Here is a 21,362-nt window from a genome sequence, read left to right on the forward strand (position 1 = left end):
TGGCGTACAGTTTCCGGGTCATGCTGCCAGTATGACTAAGCTGCTTCTGGCAAACCAGAGCAGCGCACGGAAACGCCGTTTACCTTCCCGCTGGAGCGGTACCTATTTATCTACTTGCACTTTGACATGCTTTCGAACTGCTAGGCTGGCAGGAGCAGGGACTGAGCAATGGGAGCTCACCCCGTCACGGGGATTCAAACCACCAACCTTCTGATAGGCAAGCCCTAGGCTCTGTGGTTTAACCCACAGCGCCACCCGCATGGGCTATCAAATCCCATAGAACAAGCAGCAAAGATCCACAGTGTCCCATACAGGGGGCAGGGGAGTTAGAGTGAGCTTACTAGCCTTGCTCAGAACAGGATTGTGCTGCAGCAGCTTAAGCCCAGAATCCAGGTGAGAGTTGGAGTCCATGCGTGGCAATGTTGGGCTACCTGGGCTCAGCCTTCTTCCTGATCCTTTCTTGCTGGTACCCACCTGCAGTGCCCCAGTCACTAACATCTGGGCAAGAACCACATGTCATGGAGGATAAGGCCCTGGCTACCAGTCCTGCCGGCTACATTCACTCTAGGGTCAGAGGTGACATGTCTCTGGGTGCCATTTTAGAGCTGTTGTGCTGATGTGCTGCTTGTGGACTTCCCATAAGCATCTGGTTGGCCCCTTGGAGTACAGGATGCTAGACTAGATGGGCCTTGAAGTGGTGCAATTATCCTTATCAGGCAAATGTATCTTCATCCCCACCCTCCTATTATTAACCTACCAAGCCAATGGGCTTCTTTTGTCCCCATGTTGTCTGATACCAGAGGGAAGGAATCCTGATAACGTTATCCTGATGAAGATGTCCTCTTGTGGGAGAACATCTGCCTTCGTATGCAAAAGAGCATTTGATAACGGATGATGATGATTTTTTTAGTGCTTGTTCAGAGATTAAGCATCAAGGAAGATCTTTGTGCTTCGATAAAGGCCTTTACCTTTGGCTGACCTTATACAGGGAAAAGTTCAAAGACCTTGCCTAGCGGCTGGAATTCAGCACTGATCCAAGGAAGTCTCAGGGACAGGTTGTTTGTGTAGTTGGAAATACTGGCACAGAAGTCCACCTTGAGCTGAAGGAACTCTGTTCAGGGAAGGCCAAATCTTACCTACTTGCATTGTGAAACTGCCTGAAGGGAAAAGGACCAGGAAATAGACATATATGTACATGGGCCTGAGTCTGCAATATGGGCCCGAGTCTGAGACGTGTGACTGGTGAAGAAGGTTCCAGAAGCTTTGCCAGATTCATACTACAGTCTAACTGCTATGCTCCTAACCAGCTCCACTGGTTCCCCAAAACTGAACCAGCAAGCTCTCAATAGGTATCAAGACTTTGATCCAGAGTGTGCCACAGAATGATAAACCATTAGGAATAAGAGACCCACAATGAGGGGCCACAGGTAAAACTATATATTTTGCTTGACGGGTGAATTGCTTTTTAATGTATAGATCAGGCATAGGCAAACTTGGCCCTCCAGACATTTTTGAGACTACAGTTCCCATCATCCCTGACCACTGGTCCTGTTAGCTAGGGATCATGGGAGTTGTAGTCCCAAAACATCTGGAGGGCCGAGTTTGCTTATGCCTGGTATAGATGAATGGTGGATTCAGATGACCAGGAGCCAAGGACATGCTTAAACCTTTGCAGCCAGGTGCCTCTAGCTGCACAGGGAGACCACCCCATGTTGCTTCCAATGGTGCCATGGTGCACATGGCTCCTTGTTCTCTGAATCCAACTGTTCTAGGTTGGGGACAAGCCTTGAGACCGGGCCAGGAAGGACTGTGCTCCTTGATTGTTGCTGCTGATTATCAATCTGGAACTGTGACCAATCTGATCACCGACCCTGGCATTTTGAACTGTGTAACTAGCCCGGCCCATTTCAGTGTTACTTCTAGGGTTACAGCTTACCTTCACCAAAGACCTCCTGTATTCTTCGCTGGAAGAAACCCTTTCCATCTTTTGCTTTTTTCCAAGGCACTGACTTATAAGAAGGATTCCTGCCCCAAAGTTGAATACTGTTGGATGTTAGAAAAACGTCGTCAAATGTTTGCAGCAGGGGTCTCCAGCCTTTTGGACCAGCGGACATTTTGGGAGGGAGCATTTTGAATTTTGAGACAGTGCTGCGGGCACCAGTTACAAAATAATGGCTATCGGGGGAGGGCATAATAAAAAATGGCTGCTATGAGGACCAAGGCATAAGACAAAATTAGAGAGAAAGCCATCCCTATCGAACACATACTTAACATGGGAAGTGAACTACTTCCTGCTGCGCCTGATGGTGAAGATTACACAGTCTTGAAGACACGCTGTTGCTGTGTGGGACAGTGCCAGGAAAAATATACAAGGCGGTCACATCACACTCACTCTCATTTCATAGAAATTGCTTAGAAGGTACCTCCACATTTTGCTCCATAACTTTATTTCTAGGGGAGTAGTTTTAACAAAAATTGAAGCTTTGCATCTGGGGTACCTGCCATGGGGCACCAGAGAAAGTCTTTGTGAGCACCTTAGCACCCATGGCTGCTGGGTTGGTGACCGTTGGTTTACAGTTTTTTAAATTTAATTTTTAAAAATTGCTATGCTCAAGCCTGGCCACAAGGTGACACTCTATAGCTTCGCAGTGCGCTTCCCACAGTTGTATTCCTGCTGGTCAAGCCAGTAATACTATCATTGTACTAAACAGCCAATGAAATACATTGTAATTGGAGCAACATTTGATGTTTGGGTTTGGGAAGGTCTGCTTAAAACATCTCTATCCAGCACAATGTGGAAGCAGCATAATTAGGGGAGCAGGGGTGGCGGGGAGAAAATATGCAAACCTCATGCCAATAGCCAGGGGTGATGGGAGTTGTAGCCCAAAACATCTGGAGGGTGCCATGTTGGCTAGTCCTGGAGGGATAGAAAGGAGACAAGGGGTTGAGATTAGGAGAGATTAGAAGAGCTGTAGGAAAGCAAGAACTAACACTGGGTCTGCAGATGGACACCATTGTTGAGCTTGAATCTTTTGATTTGTTAAGTGAAATGAAGTTGCTGCAGGAGGGCAAAATTCCTGGCTTGCTTGGCTTGGCTGGCATAGTCATATGATGATGATCTCAGCAGTAGCCCAAGTGACTGTTGATAGGGCGTCTATATTATCACCACCACCCTGATCCAAGAACCTTCAGGTTGAATGTTTTGAACCAAACTGGTCACCGTGGAGAAGTAAACTTGGTCGTGTCTCTCTGCCCATGTGGTTTATGGTACCTGTTTTGTCTGCGGTGAAACGCTTGCACACCTTCTCCAAGTCCTCCAAGAGCTTCAGCAAATCCTTTGTGCTGCTGACCTAACCATTCTCAGAATCGGATGCCTGTAAGGCACTTGCAAACTTGCTGATGGTTTAGTGTCTGCTCCCCACTTGGCTGAGAACCAGGCAGAATCCCAGGACTGTGATCTAAAGGGGCTTGTGGGCCAGGATTGCTCAGCAGGATAATGAGAATGTAGGATCTTGGAGAAAGCCTATCAGGGTCAGTTTAGACTTCTCATCTGGTGACCTTCCTTCCATCCATCCATCCATCCCACCCTCTAGTGTTAAACAGGAATGTGGCACCTTTCCAGGTTAGGGGCCGTATCCTGGGTTTTCACCACCCCAGTGAGTTGTTTTGGCAGGTGGGTAGTGCCGGCCACCTGCCCATCACTTGTCATCACATCAATAACTTGGTGTTAGATGACCCATTTTCCCTTGGTAGTGCAGCTTCAATTCAAGCCACACTGCAAAGGAAGATTGGCACCCCTGATGCCAAGCCCTTCTGTGGGGAACATCACAGTGCAGCTGATGCCAGCGGGTGACCCATTTTCCCTCTGAGTTCAAGCTGCCCTGAGAAGGAAAACCCAATCCGATCCAAGCAGGCTATGAAGTCAGCAGAGCTCTCCGTGGAGAATTATGTAGCGCTCTCAGTCCCAGTGGACTTATAGTCAGTGCCTATCAGCTGATAGATGCTCACTTCAAGTCCTGTTTTTGGCAGGGGTTGGCTGTGCACCCTGACTGGGAACTGTGCAGCGCAGCTGATCCCAGCAAGCTCAGCTGATTGGTGATGACAGCAACCCTCCCTTGCCAAGGAACAGCCAGGAGCCCAGTTGTGAAACTCCCCAATTGCCTTTCGACAGCTGCAACTGTATCTTCCTCGTGCCTGATGCCACAAAGGATGTTGGGCCTGGGGCAGATGGGTGTGGTTTTAGGGGAAGTGGCCTCACGTTGCAAATGGAAACCTCTGCTGGGACTAATGAGGCTCAAGGTCTGAAGGTTCTCCAACCCTGATGGAAAAACCAATTTCAGGATGCTTTAGAATGAGGTGATTAGAAACTTAAAAATATTAAATGAAACAGTAAGCAAACAAATAGAAGGAAAAAACAGCAGCATTAACACAATTCCACAAAGGTAAAAGACTTGGGGAAAGCGGGGGAAGCACCTCGTTGAAAAGACAACACAGTCTCCATGGGGAGTGTGTTCTGCAAACTGAGTGCCACATCTGGCTGCCCCAGATGTTGTTAGACTTCAACTCCCATCAACCCCAACCAGCTGTCAGGAGTTCAGCCTACATTCGAGTAGGACCCTGGCAGAGGCACATGCCCAACTGGCATGTTCTCTCCCTCCTGGTCAATTGTTCGGGAGCTTCAAAAGCTTTCTTCTGCCCGAACATCACAGCGACCGATGCCAAGCAACACCAGTGAACTTAGGGATCTGCAGAGTTTGGGCACCTTGCATGACAGACCTCAGCAACTCAGCATTTTGGCTAATCTACTGTACTTTATTTACATATAAACACACACGGAGCACTGCGACATGGTTCCCTCTCTCTCTAGCGTCAGACAGCAAAGAGAAAAAGAGCAAAGGACAATAGTCCCATTTCACAGAACACAGTAACACAAACATCCTGTCTCCTTCACTTCCCACTATGTGGAGTCAAAACATACACCATCATGTGATAGACAAAAATCCCATGACTGCAATCACGGAGCAGGAATTCTAACATTAGCATGGCTGTAGCCCAGAAACATCTGGAGGGCTACAGGTTCTGTATCCCTGCTACATGTCCTGGAGAAGGGGTATGGGCCCCTGGAACTCACAAACCACCATGCTAATGACATCACCAGTAAGCTGGGCATTAGTGTACACATTTCCATGAACTTTTTCTGGAGAGTGGAGGGCTTATAGTGACTGTGTGTGTGTGTACTATCCATGAATACTTTGCATGATGTGTGTGTGTGGGGGGGGGGTCGGTCATGTGCACTCCCAAAGCCCCAACCATCACCCCAACACTTGCACCAGGGTGAATGTCACAGTTGCAGCTGAATTGTACCTTAGTTTCTATATACCCATGCCAAGTATCCACCTTGCTCAGCGTTCTCAGCTCCAGACTCCTTTTGATCAGGTTTCCTTCCAGACTTGGCTGTGCATCCAGGTATTGAATTTCAGCTCAAGTGCTGGCACCACTCAGGCTCTGTGCTCAGCCAGCTGAGGGGGTATCTCCCACTCAAGGATATGCCCTGGCAAGCAGGAAGGCCTTGACTCAGCAGCCGTTCTGCTTTTGCTCCCTGCCAGTTGCGTTGCAGCTTAGGAGGATATTTTCTGACAACTTTCCTCCTGCTTAGAATATTTATGATACTCGCATCCTGCCCTTCCTTGAAGGAGATCGGAGCAGCGTTTCCACCTCGTGATGATGGGTCTGGGAGGCAGCTGAGGCCGAGAGATACCGGCCTGCTCAAGGCCACTCAATAAACATCACGGCTGAGCGGAGATTTGAATTCTGGGTTCCCCACCTCCAAGCCCAGCACTGCGCAGGGATGTCAACAACGCCTTCCACTGGGGGGTGAGATGACAAGAGGATTATCAGGCCCAAGCCGCAATCAAGGTAAAGAACAGGAGAAGAGGCATCATGCAGAAATGTAACTCACTGCCACTCTGTTTCCTAACAGGAGCGAGCATAGCGATGGCATGAAATAAAACATTTAGCAGTGAACTGTCTGCATGCCCAAATTCACCCCTTATCCCTTACTCACATGGTATGCAGAGAGAGGCCTGTCTGTAGCAATGAGAGTTTGGATGGTGTATAGCAGGACCAGCGATATATCTTGCAAATTACCTGTCCTACTCAAAATGCACCTCTGGAACCTTCAGTGCATTGCTATTATCTTCCTGCCTCCTCTTATCCCTTTCCTGATTCCCTCCCCCTTTTTAGTTACGGTACATTCATTATATATATATTTTTTCTTCCAGCCCGCTTTTCCCAGCGCAGTCAGCTTCATCTTCACGTACCCCACTATTCTTCAAGGGGGAAGGCAGGCAGATTCCCTGGTTCCATCTTGACCATCATGTCAGGCGGAACACGTTCCCTCACTCTGGATCCCCACCGCTCTGCCAAGCAAGCCCCTGCTGTGAAGCCGCCTCTTCAGTCCCACATGATCGCTTGCATGTTGAAGACAAGAGTTGTGCGGCAATTTCACACCTTCTGTGCCATTTTGCATGAACCCCTTAAAATAACAAACATTCTAACACATATCTATTTTTAAACGGATTTTAGTCTTTCTGTAGCTTAAATCTCCTTGCCCTCGCAGTTTAGAGAAATGTGAGTGAAACGATGCCATTTCTACATTACAGTGGTACCTCAGGTTAAGAACTTAATACGTTTTGGAGGTCCGTTCTTAACCTGAAACTGTTCTTAACCTGAAGCACCACTTTAGTTAATGGGGCCTCCTGCTGCCGCCGCACCACCGGAGCACGATTTCTGTTCTCATCCTGAAGCAAAATTCTTAACCTGAAGCACTATTTCTGGGTTAGCGGAGTCTGTAACCTGAAGCATATGTAACCTGAAGCGCATGTAACCCGAGGTACCACTGTATTGTAAGAGAGGGGAGAAAGAGAGAGAGCAGGGATACTACTGCGAAGAGCTGTACTTTTGTTTTCAAGCCCAGTTGAGAAATGGCCCTTTTCTTCAGCCTTTGGCATAGAGCCTGGGAGAGAGTAGTGAAGGGATTATGCTCAGTTAATGGGAAGTCTCCTTCTTTTTCTTGCCTTGAGCTACTGGAGGATATGCGTGGAAAGTCACACCTACATCCAAGGGCATTGTGACCTCTGATGCATGATGATCAAGGTTCTGGAAACCAAGCCTTATGAGGAGCGGTTGAAGGACCTGGGTATGTTTAGCCTGGAAAAGAGGAGACTGCAAGGAGGTATGATAGTCATCTTCAAGTGTCTGAAGGGCTGTCACATGGAAGATGGAGCAGGCTTGTTTTCTCCTGCTCTGGAGGGTAGGACTCAAACCAATGGATTCCAAGTAAAATTCAGGGAGAACTTTCTGACAGTAAGAGCTGTTCAACAGTGGAACAGACTCCCTCGGGAGGTTGTGGATTTTCCTTCATTGAAGGCTTTTAAGCAGAGGTTGGGTGGCTATCTGTCATGGATGCTTTAGTTGAGATTCCTGCATTGCAAGGGGTTGGACTAGATGACCCTCGGGGGTCTCTTCCAAATATGATTCTATGAAACAAAAACCCTAATGGTGCTTCCTTCACTGCAGTGAACACCTGGTTCTTCCAAAGCAGATGGTGCACAAAATTCCAAAGGTTGGCATGGCCAAGTACCATAACAGAAACCATTTGTTCATGTTGTCTGTGCATGTTGTCTGCACATGCATAGGCAACATATTATCTTTTAATAAATCTTTTATTAAATACATCTTTTATTAAATATTTTAATACATTTTTATTTATTTATTAAAATATTGGTTTCCCACCGTGCAGCTTCTAAGAAAGTGTTCACTGTGGCCAACAAAAATAATAAATACAGTGGTACCTCAGGTTACATACGCTTCATGTTACAGACTCCACTACCCCAGAAATAGTACCTCGGGTTAAGAACTTTGCTTCAGGATGAGAACAGAAAACGCACAGTGGAGGCATGGCAGCAGCAGGAGGCCCCATTAGCTAAAGTGGTGCTTCAGGTTAAGAACAGTTTCAGGTTAAGAACGGACCTCTGGAACGAATTAAGTATGTAACCAGAGGTACCACTGTACAGCATTAAAAAAGCAATCAGAACCATAAAACCATTTTTAACTAGCTACAACAGCAGAAAAAGTGACCCAAACGATGGAGACCCCAAAGCTTGCTTAAATAGTGAGGTGAAAATTTTGGAGTAGGGGACAAAGTGATCTACTGCGGGAACGTAGGGAGTTCCACATTTTGGGTGCTGCAACAGAAAAGGCCCTGTCACAGCAAGTCCCTGTCCACTGCACCTCAGATGGTGGTGGGATGTGTAGAAAGGCCTCTCCTTTTGACCTCAGGTTCAGAGGAATCATATAGGATAAGACAATCATTTTTTATGTCCTGCACAGGTGATGGCCAGCACTTTGAGGTGCACTTGGAAATGGACCAGCAACCAGCAATACATGATTGATTTAGTAATGGAGTAGCATGCCAAAGGTCAAAGCATTGAGCAGGTGACCCCCAATCACCACCCTGCTAGAGTCAGTGTTCCAGGAAGGACCAGAAGAATCCTCAAAAGACACCTCTGATCCCCACCACAGCCAGATGGTCCAGAAGGATACCATGGTGCCAAAGGCTGCTGAAAGTCTGAGCAAAGCCTCTGCTCAATTCCTGGCCAAGATCATCACCAGGGGTACTGAGGCCATTTCAGTTCTCAAGCCAGGCCAAAAGGGATGTTGATTTGTTTCATGGGGAGTGGAGAATCGGTCCATTGCACAGCCTTTCTGCCTTTTTGTGTGTGAAATGGTAAAACTGGTTGGTAATGGTCCAGAATGGTGAGATCCAGAGAATAGCTGCTGCTGTTTAAACAATGTTTTAACCAGTACTGCCTTCATCCCAGCTGGAATATCTTCCTATTTGAGAGTCAAATAACACCTTATGTTAAGCATCCCCTAACAGCACCTGCCAAATAGCAGAGGGGGATTGGGGGGGGGGGGAGCAAGGTGGAGCAGTAAGTGCAGGGTCCCAATCTGGACTGGGAACACATTCTGATCTGGGTCCTGTGTGGCTGTTCTTCTTTCAGAATTAGAGAGTTTACTTAACCTAAGAAGTAACCCTCCATTACTTTAAACACCCACCTTGGAGTCCCTTTTGTCACAGCACGAATGATGTTGTGCGGCTCTGCCATCAGGCGTCAAGGCTCGGTGAGTTTTCCCCTACACTTAAGACTCCCCGCCCCCCAGCCTCGCTCCGTCAGGAAACCTGATTTTCCCCTCCGCCCGCGCAGTCTTTTTGCCATTTGGCTGCCCTTCCACATCTGCTTGCTTGCCTTCCTCAGATCTTCCCCTCGCTGGCAGCTGGCTGCCCGGCGCTCGTGTCAGAGGCTCCTCCTCGTCTCCCTGTAACCTTTGGAGAAGCGCAGAAATGCCGACTAAAGTTTTGCAATCGAAGAAGGATGCGGCGGGCGGCGCCTGCGGGCTGCCGCTCCGGGGAAGTTGGAGCCTCTCCTTGCCCTGCCCCTCCCGCCGCCTTCGCCGCTGTCCGTGGTGCTGAAACGCCCCGAGCCAGCCCAGCTCTGTCAAGCACCGCAGCCTCCTTGAAGGGCCCCAAGCGATCGCGATCGCATTCAATAACTGCAGACTTTACCCAGTTTTTAAAAAGCAGGGCCCCACGGCAAGGTCCCGCAGACACAGACGGAGCTGACCTTTCCAATCCGGTCTGGCAGCTCCTTGCTCTTGCGCCGTCCCTTCTGGCTCCTCCACACCCTTCGGGGAGGACTAAATGTGCTTTAATGGCATGTGCTGTCACTCCCCATCGATCTCACCTTCTCTATCAATATGTGCACAGGAGTCATAATCTTTTGCTAATCCACAGAAAACACCCCTCCCCCTTGTGGAGGGAGGGCAGCGGGGTGAGAGCCTCCCCTTGGCTAAACTTTAGGAACAGAGGAAGAAGAACTTTGCGTTTGACGCAGATAGGCCTGGAGGTCAAGACTTCTTCATTGAGTCTCCAGCTAAGAGTCGGAAAAGAGAGAAACTCAATGGGGACATACCCAGAAAGAAAACAAGGAACAAATATGCTTTTCTGTTTGATGGGTATGTAGTCTATATGTGTGAATGCTTTGGACGTGCACATGCCTTCCTGCAACATAGATGTGTATTCTCAAGGGCTCTCTCCTCCAGGCGCCCAGGGGCCAGAATTGTGCTTTCCTGCACACCCTGCCCCCTTTAGTTCAGGCTCTGCAGTAAAGTAAGCATTAGCTAGCAAAGGATGTTGAATGGAGGTATGGCTGAAGCAGCTATAACAAGGCCCAAAGAGAGTTCTGGAGTAACAATGTGGAATTATCTCTATCCTCACATTTGTGTAATTTCCCCCCCTTACCCATGCACACATGATTTTATTTGTATGCCACCTTTCCATAGTCCAAACCATGCTCAAGGTGGCTTACAACATGGAAAAAACCACATAACTGCAACATAGCAAAAGTAGTCATAAACAATAAAGCACAAAACACACACAACTAAACTGAACAATTTCCACATAAACCACAGTATTTAATATACCGTATTTTTTGCTCTATAAGACACACCTAGTTTTTGGAGGAGGAAAACAAGAAAAAAAAAATCTGAATCCCAGAAGCCAGAACAGCAAGAGGGATCGCTGTGCAGCGAAAGCAGCGATCCCTCTTGCTGTTCTGGCTTCTGGGATAGCTGTGCAACCTGTATTCACTCCATAAGATGCACACACATTACTTTTTAGGAGGGGAAAAGTGTGTCTTATAGAGTGAAAAATACTGTATATAAAACCATAATCAAGAGCAATCCTTGCCCACAACCCCCCCATAACACCCCAGCTCAAGAGTCTGTTCAGATGCTTCAGTTTTTGTAGCTGGAGTCAGTCAGGGCCCCTCCTTCCTAGTCCAGCTGGAAAAGACCCGCAAGGAGCAGGTCTTCCAGAACTCACAGCCAAGATAAATACAACTTATAAATACAACTGTAGACTGTGTGGGGGTTGTTTGTTTTTAACAGCACCTGGATTAAAATCCATGAATTCCAGGGGCAGTATCCTGCCCATTTGGCTATTGCTGGCCTTGATATTGCACAACTCCTTTCCTCATTTCCTTTCTCATTGGAAGTGAGGTTACCTTTGGCACCCTGTTTCTGGAGCAGCACCTCTGCTGCTCTGAACCAATGTTCCCTCTCACATTCCCCGGGCAGGAACACAATGGGCTTATCCACACTTACCCTTTTCTCTGCTCTTTCCAGCACAAGGTCTTCACTTTGAACCTCTGTGTCTGAGCACTCCCCCCACTTTTTTGTTGGTCCTGGAGCTTTCTCTGGTCTGACTCAGTAAAAGGCAATAAAAAGGCAGTTTCCTATGTTCTATCCTGTGGGATAGGGACCTGGTGGCCATAGGGATTGCAAGGATATAGCTTCTTTTAGCCCCATCACTCCATTTCTTAATGTGATGTCAAGAAGATATCACTTGTTTCCCACAATAAAAAGGAAAACCCTCTCCTTCCGGGAGCTACTAATTGAGTTCCTCTCCCGTGTTTTCCAGTCCACCCAGTTACCTAGTCTGGGAGGCAGGGGAACTGTCTAGCATTTTTCTCTGCTTTGGAAAAGCATTAGAGCCAAGGCAGATCCTGAAATTATTGATAAACATTCATTGGCCACTGGAGCCTGGTGAATTGCCAGCCAAGCAACCCCAGTGGATTTCTCTCTTGCCAGCATCATTTTTCTTGATGACAAGGTATTCAGGAGGAGATGGGCTGGGGCTTAGCTTCTGTGTAACTTTCCTCCCCCTTCTATGTATCATTTGTTCTAAATGATCTCTGCCTTAAGGACAGATGGGAAGGAAATAGGAATTAATACCTATAATTGTTCTTTCCAGTACAGCCTACAGATGGGTGAGGCTACAGTTAGAGACAGTGGGCAGTTGTTTGTTTGTTTGTTTGTTTGTTGTTGCTGCTACTGCTGCTGTTTTTGCTGTTGGTATTAAATGTATTACCTGCCCTTTGCCAGCAGGTCCCAGGGCCAGTTACAGCTATTTAAAATTCAGAATTAAAAAACAGTTGAAACAAATTATAGTCATGTAAATCAGTGGATAAGGCGTTTTGACGGTTAGGGTCCTTTTTGTGTGCAAACTCCAGCTCAGTCATTGTCTTTCTATGAGGAAATGACCTCCCTCTTCAATCTCACTTCCCATCTGCAAAATGGAAATAGGTTGCCCTCCTCACAAATATTCTCCCCACCCCTGAAGATGAACAAGACGAGAGCTGTAAAGCACTCTGCGCACTAGCATCTTGATACTATTGAACAGTCTTCCCCAACCTGGTGCCCTCCAAGTGTTCTGCATTTCAACTCCCACCAGGCCCCACCAGCATGGTCAAGGGGCAGGGATGGTGGAAATTATAGTCATGTAAGATCTGGAGGGCACCAGGTTAGGGAAGTCATAAAAGTGCATTGCGTGGCATGCACTAACGTAATTATAGCAGCATCCTGCTGGAGGCAGATTGGGTGTCCAGCCCACAAGGCTGCGTATTCATTGCAACCTCAAAATAAAACTGTACAGTCACCTAAATGAAGCCGACTCCAATGTGATGTTCTCATAGAACGGCTTGTAGTTGTATTGTATTTTCATGTTCCTGTTCCACACACTCTTCCACTAATTTCTCCTGTTGCTTTGCCAGAATGCTGCGTCTGCAAAGGGTGGCAGTGCAGTGCAGTGGCATGGATTGACCCACTGAGATGCTAACAATATTTTCTGGATCCGGTACGTAAAAGAGGCGGAGGCTCAAAAAAATGGATGGTATCCTGAAAGCTCTTTGCATCATTGCTGGGGACAGTAGAGCAATTCCATTTTGTTCGTAGTGCTGGCAAGGTCAGGAGAGGAGACACATGTGAGTTTCTCATGCTACTTTTGGCCTGGCTATTGATAGCACTCTTTTATACGGGCACAGAATGATAGGTTCATCTCTACCCATCTGTCGGTGGGCTGCCCACACTGCTGGGGAAATCTCAAAATACCAGCACTGTGCTGCAGTTGAAATGTTGTCTTCATAGGCTTGGGCTGTAAAAGTGTTTCATAAGATAAATATTCAGAGTTTTTATAGGAAAGTGGGTGTCTTTCCTTGCTAATCAGCCAAAAAGAATGATTCTGTCAAATATTAATTCCTCAGAATTCAGATACCATCATTTTAGGTATCAGAAGCATAATTTGGGTGCTGTGCAGGCATGAGTGGAGCAGAAGTTCACACAGCAGAGAGGCACATGGGACACCAGGTCCAATGTAGGCAGTGCAGTGCAGCCTACTAAGAGGACTTTATGTCCTCATCATGATGGAATTGCTTTGGGGGGTGGAGTTCCTGCCTTTCTCAGGACATTAACCATGTTGAGCTCTGATGAGCATTAAGACCACATTCTGTGTATGCAGAAAATTAGTAGTTTGATCCCTGATGTCTCTAGTTAAAAAGATGATACTGCATTTTTAAAAAATGCAAAAGGGCAGGTTCATGCCCCAAGGTGCTTGCAATCTAGAAATAGACACAAGGGAGGCAGAAGGGGAAGACAGGTGCAGGGGTAATGCAGGGGTAATGGGCAGAATATGTCATTATTTCATCTATGTTCATCTAACCTAGGCTTAGTTAGGGCAGGGCAGGAATGGGGAACCTGCAGGCCTCCAGATATTCTTGGGCTGCAGCTCCAACCACCCCTGACCTTGCTGTCAACTCTTGCTGGCTGGGGTTGGTGGGAGTTGGAGCCCAACAAAATCCAGAGGCCCATGGGTTCCCCATCCCTGCAGCAGGGAATTGGGATTCTTATTATTGTTAAAATTTATTGGTCACTTTTTTGTCCATGGCAACTCAAAGAAATTTACAATTGTGCAAGCAAGCAAGCAAGCAAGCAAGCAAGCGCGCGCACACACACACACACACACACACACCAGAATCCACCCCTGCAAAAGGTCATAGATAATTAAAAGCCAAATGCCTGATGAAAAGGAAATGCTTTTGCCTGGCACTTAAAGATGATGGTGTTAGGTGAGGCTCCCTGGGGAGAGCATTCCACAAGCAGGGAGCCACCAGTGAAAAGACCGTTCTCATGTCACCAGCCTCCAGAACTCCCATGGAGGGGGCACACAAAGAAGGGCCTTATATGATGACTGCAGCATTCAGGCCAGTTCATATGGGGAGAGACAGCTCTTGAGGTGAGGGTCTTGAGATGTATAGGGCACTAATAACTGCTTGTACTTTTTACCGGAGGGCTGGGAAAGGTCTTGGAGAGCCATCACCGGTCATCAAAACTAGTCACACAATACTAGAGGGGGAAAAAATCTGATTCTGACTCAAAATTAGGGCAGCTGCATAAGCTTGCATCCAAATGTGCTCTATAGGACTGACGTGTGGGAAGGCACCATTTGGAAAAGCCCTAAGCCACTTTATAATGCTTCTTCCTCCCACCCCACTCCCAAGCCGTGGTAGCTGCAGATATGTGGCTGCAATACTGTAGAATTGGTTAACCTTCCAGAGCAGCTATGAAGCTAAATAGCCTAGTGAGTTTTAAACCTGAGCTTGAACAAATCTAGGAGTGCTATTGTATGGTGAGAGCTTAATCAGATGATTGCAAAGGTCAGGAAGGATTATTCTTAACTTTAGGTATTCTGAACTGTTTTGTTGCTCTTCCACCAGAGATGCCTACAGCCAAAAAGGAGAATGCTTCGGGGGGCGGGGGGCGGGCGGGGAGAGAAACAGTGGCAGCATTTGTGTCGCTGTTGTTTAAATCTCAAAAGGCTTGACATCAAATTGACAGGCTTGTTTATTTTTTGCTTGTATTATTTATTTTAAAATTCACATGTGTCTTCACAGCAACTTACATAATTGTATAAAAACAATTTTAAAATGGAAACAGTCACAGTACCAAAATATATCCCCATCTCTAACCATACAGGGCAACATCAGAAGCAACCTTAAGCAGCAAATGTCAGTGTACAACAAGCTAAAACCCAAAATCAATTCAGGAGCCATGAAAGGTTGGAGTAAATAAAAAAGTTCTCAGCTGATGAAGAAGAAGAAGAAGTAGTGTTTGGATTTGATATCCTGCTTTATTCACAGATCGTGGATTTGATATCCTGCTTTATTCACAGATCGTGAAGCTGAGGCTCCAGTACTTTGGCCACCTCATGAGAAGAGAAGACTCCCTGGAGAAGACACTGATGCTGGGAAAGATGGAGGGCACAAGGAGAAGGGGGCGACAGAGGACGAGATGGTTGGATAGTGTTTTCGAGGTTACCAGCATGAGTCTGACCAAACTGTGGGAAGTAGTGGAGGACAGAGGTGCCTGGCGTGCTCTGGTCCATGGGGTCACAAAGAGTCGGACACGACTAAACGACTAAACAACAACAACAACAACATCCTGCTTTATCACTACCCGAAGGAGTCTCAAAGCGGCTAACAATCTCCTTTCCCTTCCTCCCCCACAACAAACACTCTGTGAGGTGAGTGGGGCTGAGAGACTTCAGAGAAGTGTGACTGGCCCAAGGTCACCCAGCAGCTGCATGTGGAGGAGCGGAGACGCGAACCTGGTTCACCAGATTACGAGTCTATCGCTCTTAACCACTACACCACACTGGCTCTCTGATGGCTTTAAAAAAGTGCAATGTAGTCATTTGCCTGATGTGCCCTGGAGGGCATTCCACAGTCTGAGAATCACCACTGAGAAGGTCCTGTCCTTGGCACATTCCTGCCTCATTTCAGAGGCAAGGCTTCCCCAAGGAGCTTAACATTCAGGCAAGTTCCTGTAACTCAGGATAAAAGTTCAGGCATCTCATTAAGTGGGTTGTAGTCCACAAAAGCTTGTGCCATAATAAATTTGTTTGGTGTGATTCAACTTCCTGCTATGTTCAGGACTTCCACCTACGGGTATTGTTAGGTGAATCCTGCCCTTAGTCTTTAAGATGCCACAAGACCCTTGGCTGTTTATCCTGCAACAGATTAGCACAGATACCCTTCAAGAAATCATACTCTATTGCAATCGCACAATCCACAGCTTGCCATATTGCAGATCCAGTACACTAGACAGCTTTCCCTGGATTCCATTCCGACAGATGTGCTTACAGGAAGAGATCTCTTTGTATTGCTTCATTCCTCCAGTCTGCAATGCAGTAAGCAGAAGTACATTCACTGGCGTGTAATGTAAATATGCATGTGCATTTACAATAGAACAGTGCCACTTGAAGGGGAAACAAATAACTTTCGAGCTGCTTCTTCATCAGTGTAGGGAATCACTTTAACGGGAGTTGATGCCATGGTCCAAAATATTTGCAAATTTGCAAAGATACATGCCTATCCTTTATATAACCCTGTAGCTTTGCAAATGAGGACAGGCTCACTCTGTGCTAAAGGATCACATTCCCACACACACACACACACACACACACACACACACACACACACTCCTGAGCCCAGCAAATACCCTATTACAGTTGTCATGGAAATTAGAAAGTGTGTCTGTTTGAATTTCCTCAGTGCAGGCCTCCTTGTTCCCAGCGGTTGCTACATCAGAGAGCCTCTGGCAGTGCTAATGCAGGCGCCACTCTCATTAGATGGCTGCGATGCTCAGTGGGCAGCCACTCCCCAGACAGGCTGGCACTGAGGACCTAGGGCCACAATTGAAGGTGTCAGCCTTCTTTAAGCTAGAGAAAGTGAAGATGTTTCACAGCAAACTGAAAGGTGCGATTAATCAATGCAGCTCCCCAGAGGATCCTGGCCTGTCAGGCACAAAAAACCACATACATCACAGCAGGGGAGAAAAGAGGGAAGGCCTTGCTGGAGTTTTTGTTTCTTAATTGTTTTATCTCTCCTTCTACGGCCATTCTGTTTCCATGCCAGCTGCTGGTTCTTTTGTGATAGGAAGCTTTGGGGTATGCAGCTGGGGAAGAGAGGGTCAGGAAGCTGCCTCCATACACTAAGGATCCTCAGCTGGATAATGAGCTACTGTGCTAGATGTCGGCATGTTAACATACTGCTTTCCATGTACTGGCTGCATTCCTCTACTTTTTGCCCCATTACTGAAGGGGAAGCAATTAGGCAGGGCCACTCTCATGTCCTGCCATCCAAGGCAGGGAGAGAGAGCACATAAAACTTTGATTGCAACCATTGGCCAAAACTACGGACCCCTTTCATCAAACCAAATGACTTTTGGATGGCATTTTTTCCGGTTCCTTGGGCCTATGGAGACTGACTCCAGGAAGTACTCTTTCATTATTTTAGTTTGTGCACCAAGATTCTTGCAATACCATATGTGAGACCTCCTGACTATGGAATAAGACAGGCATCCCCAACCTGAAGCCCTCCAGATGTTTTGGCCTACAACTCCCATGATCCCTAGCTAACAGGACCAGTGGTCAGGGATGATGGGAATTGTAGTCCAAAACATCTGGAGGGCCAAAGGTTGGGGATGCCTGGAATAAGACTACAAAACCCATGATGCTGCATGACTCTGGATGAAATGCACATGCATACCAGTTATCTAGGACTGTAAGTGAACCCATAAATCAGAAGTATGGCAGTGTAAACGAGGCCACTTGAAATCCCAAAGGGTGAATGTATTTCCCATGGAAATCTGTTCTTTCAAATCGGGAAGTAGATTTCGAGATGAATTTTGTTCAGGGAATTGTTCACGTCACAGATTTGATTTCCTCCTTTGCCCTAACAGTTCACTAATGTTCTTGGACAAATAACCTGTGGGCACAGGTCTCTTGATGCCACCTTGACTGCTAGTGGATGTTGATGTGAGTGGGGAAGAGAGGGGTATCCATAAATAACCCACTACCAAATGGCCCTGCCCTCACAATGCAAGGCAGCTTAGGCTCAGGCAAGACGCAGCCCAGACCACCCAAAGCAGCCTGAGAGGAAACACAGCATTCCCCTCCACTCCTACTGCCTGTCCCCTTCCTCCACCATATCTCCACCCACCTTAAAGGGTTGTTGTGAGGGTTGGAACAAATTGCAGATGTTCTGTGCTCCCAGGGCTCTCTTGCAGCGCTCACTTGCCTTTCCAGATGGTTACCCGCAGCCAGAGGTGAGTGGCATTTCCATCACTGCTGTGTCCTGCTCTAATTAAAAGTGAAGGAGAGGGCTGGGTTGTGTATGTGTCTCTGGAGATACCTGGCTGTTGCCATTCAGGGCTGCTGGCCCAGTTCTGCTGATCTCTCTCTCTCTCTCTCTCTCTCTCTCTCTCTCTCTCTCTCTCTCTCCCCCTTCATTATTCCCCCACTCTCCGCCCTTGGCGCTGTGTTACAGCTCCTCCTCCTCTCTGTTCACCACATTAGCACAACGTAGGGCCGTTTCCCCATCTCTCCCGTCACAGCGCCACACATAAAAGCAGCCCTGATGGCCGCGGCGTGATAGCGGAGCCAGAACTTAATTTCACAGCATTTTTCGCGTAATACTCTATAAAACTGAACAAATTTGCTGGAGTCCAAATTCCATCTCATTATGCAGAGTCTGTGCAAAAGCGGAACCCTTTTAGATTCCAGGGCTCCGAGGCCCACTAAAGGGATGTTACAGAAGAAGGAAAAAAATAATTAATTAGGTGCCGCTCTGTATCTTTGATCCTCCATCGTGAGACACATTAAATAAAATGCCTGGCTCATGAATATCAACGTGGCACAGAGCCTCTCTCTCTCTTTGCTCCCTTCTTAGGCGATTAAAAGTGAGTTTCAAGTATGAAGCAAGTGTGTGTGTGTGTGTGTGTCAGGGAGGGGATTCTTCCCTTCAATAGACGTCCTCTGCGCTCATTTTAAAATATATGACAAGGCTCATTGGAAAAACAGGTGCTTGAGGAGCCAGAGGTGGAATTGCAAGCAGAAGGTAGAACTGTGTTCTAGGCCTGAGGGCTATGAGTCAGGGGTCTGGAGGTCAGCTCGGGTTGGAGGTCTGCTCATGGTTGAGAAAAGCCCTAGGCCAGGACCAAGGGACTGTGCCAAAAATGTGAGAACAGTGATAAGAATCGGTGGCCTTTCTTATTTGCCTTCAGCTGCTTCATATGGCCAGTCCCTTGGGGTTACAGAGAGAAAGCTCAAGTCAGTTGCATTGCCCTCCCAAGGTCCAGTATCACTCCACCTGCCCAGAGATCCCTTTGCTTGCTGATGGCCTGGCTATAAATGCTTCCTGGTCTGGGCCTGATCATTGTCAGGACACCAGCCAGATGTTGTCTTGGTTTATATAGGGCTCTCTGAGGATGTGCACTTTCCAGTCTTCTGCCCAGCCTCTGTTTTTTAGCCTTATCTGTCCTTTTCTGGGCCTTCTGCAAGTCTGGCCCAGCCTTTCCTTCTGAGCTGTGGTTTCATTCCATTTGTCTCTTCTACCTCTGGCCTTCTGTGTCCTTGGCTTTCCAAGAGAGCCAGTGTGGTGTAGTGGTTAAGAGCGGTAGACTCGTAATCTGGTGAACCGGGTTCGCTTCCCCGTCCCTCTACATGCAGCTGCTGGGTGACCTTGGACTAGTCATACTTCTTAGAAGTCTCTCAGCCCCACTCACCTCACAGAGTGTTTGTTGTGGGGGGGGGGGAAGGGAAAGGAGAATGTTAGCCGCTTTGAGACTCCTTAAGGGGAGTGAAAGGTGGGATATCAAATCCAAACTACTACTACTACTACTACTACTACTACTACTACTACTATTCTTCTTCTTCTTCTTCTTCTTCTTCTTCTTTTTCTTCTTCTTCTTCTTCTTCTTCTTCTTCTTCTTCCACAGCCTGGTACTAACACTGGAGGGGATCACCAGCAACAGTTGATGGCACTCCTTTCCTATGGGAAGGTAACCAAGCTAATTCAATGGAAGAGACTAGTATGGACAAAGTATGGATTAGTATGGAGTCCCCCCCCCCCAAATACCACACCTGGCATCCTGCTTTGAGCTTTCGGTTTTAAACATTCCTGCTTTCTCCAGGGGCCCTTGACCCCTGGTCAGCACAGCTGGCCTGGTCAGCACAGCTGGCCTGGCATGAAGCATCATGCTGCCTGAGACAGGGTGCTACTTCCATCTCCCCAAAAATGAGCCATTGGCTCACCATTTTAAATAGTTTTAAAAATGGATGCCTTAGTGGCAGCAGCACAGAAAAGCTTTCTGTGGATTGTTAGGGCTGTCATATTTCAAAAAGAAAAAACGAGAACACCCCGAAAGGACAAAGTGATGCTTTTCAAAAATTCCCCCTGGACATCACTTCCGCCTTTGAATTCCCGGTAATGTCTGAATGTATGGCAGCCCTAGGGATTGTTATCCTGCCCCTCATCATCACACTTGGAGGAAGGAGCCCTAATTCAAAGTGAGGCATAGGGAACAAGGTAGTCGCAGAGGTCACATTTACTGAGGTGGTGGCAAATGATGTTCAGAGCTTATCAGTCTATGTTAAACCTTCTACAAGCCCTGCAAGAAAGGACTCCTTCCTCAAAGTGAGGTGTGGGCCCATGCCCTAGAGAGCCCTGCAGGAGTGATGTTGGTCATGTCCCTACTTGTGGCTCGTGGTGAGCCCTCCTCCATAATCTACTGTGCATTGGATTTATCTGGAGGGCAAAACCCCAGGTCAAGCTCCCATATTTTATTCCTTCTGAGCCTAGTGAGATCCAGAGTCAACCATCACCACCTCTACCACCACTGTATTTTTATTGCCAAATTCTTTTTCAAGGATGCACAGTAAATAAATATTATATGGTGATAGCTATAAAAAAAATCTAGGCAGAGAAGATTTTACTGCATGTTTTATTGTCAATCACTAAATTTACTGGTGGCTGACAGTCCTGCAGGTATTTCAGATTCTAAAAGAAATGCCAGACTGAGCACCCACTGCTTTATGATGTTATTTGCTAGCGCCTTCTTGTTTTGAGAATGAAGACAGAGTTATCAGGCTGATGACAACCGAGCCACTGCCAAGAGAATGCTTGCTCTTGCTTTGACATTAAGAGCTGATTTACTAAACAATTTTAACATGGGTAGCGATGTAGCAAAGCAATCATATGTTGTCTTGGATGAGAAGCCTTGGAAACATTTTGTGCAAAAGGAAACTGAGATACGTAGTTCATTACCTCCAGGATCAAGCCCACATTTTGAAGGTTTTCTAGGATGAAGTGAGGCATAAGAGGAGATAAGATAAGCTTGCACCTAGTGGTCAGCAAGTGGTCAGAATTTCATGCAGTAGTGGGAATCACTGCTGGTGTATCTCTTAACCAAGAGAGAAGCCTTGGCACATCTGCAGTTGTGCACAAGTAGTTGTGTGTGAAATCAGTGGCTCCTCATGCATGGCTATCCATTGTCATGGACTGGGAAGAGGAGAAATGGTGGAGACTGCCTCCCCAGCCTGACCCTTCCAGAGAAGGAGTTCAGAA

General features: G+C 47.1%; 1 long non-coding RNA gene across 1 annotated transcript in view; it reads left to right on the plus strand.

Moving 5' to 3' along the window:
• The window catches only part of LOC144326920 (uncharacterized), a 61,506-nt gene extending 55,482 nt beyond the window's left edge, over positions 1 to 6,024 (plus strand). The window contains exon 2 of the long non-coding RNA XR_013391808.1: positions 5,694 to 6,024. This is a non-coding gene — a long non-coding RNA (uncharacterized LOC144326920). The remainder of the gene's footprint in view (positions 1 to 5,693) is intronic.
• The last annotated feature ends 15,338 nt before the right edge of the window (positions 6,025 to 21,362 follow it).

Source organism: Podarcis muralis, chromosome 2 (genome assembly GCF_964188315.1).
Source record: "Podarcis muralis chromosome 2, rPodMur119.hap1.1, whole genome shotgun sequence".
NCBI lineage: Eukaryota > Metazoa > Chordata > Lepidosauria > Squamata > Lacertidae > Podarcis > Podarcis muralis.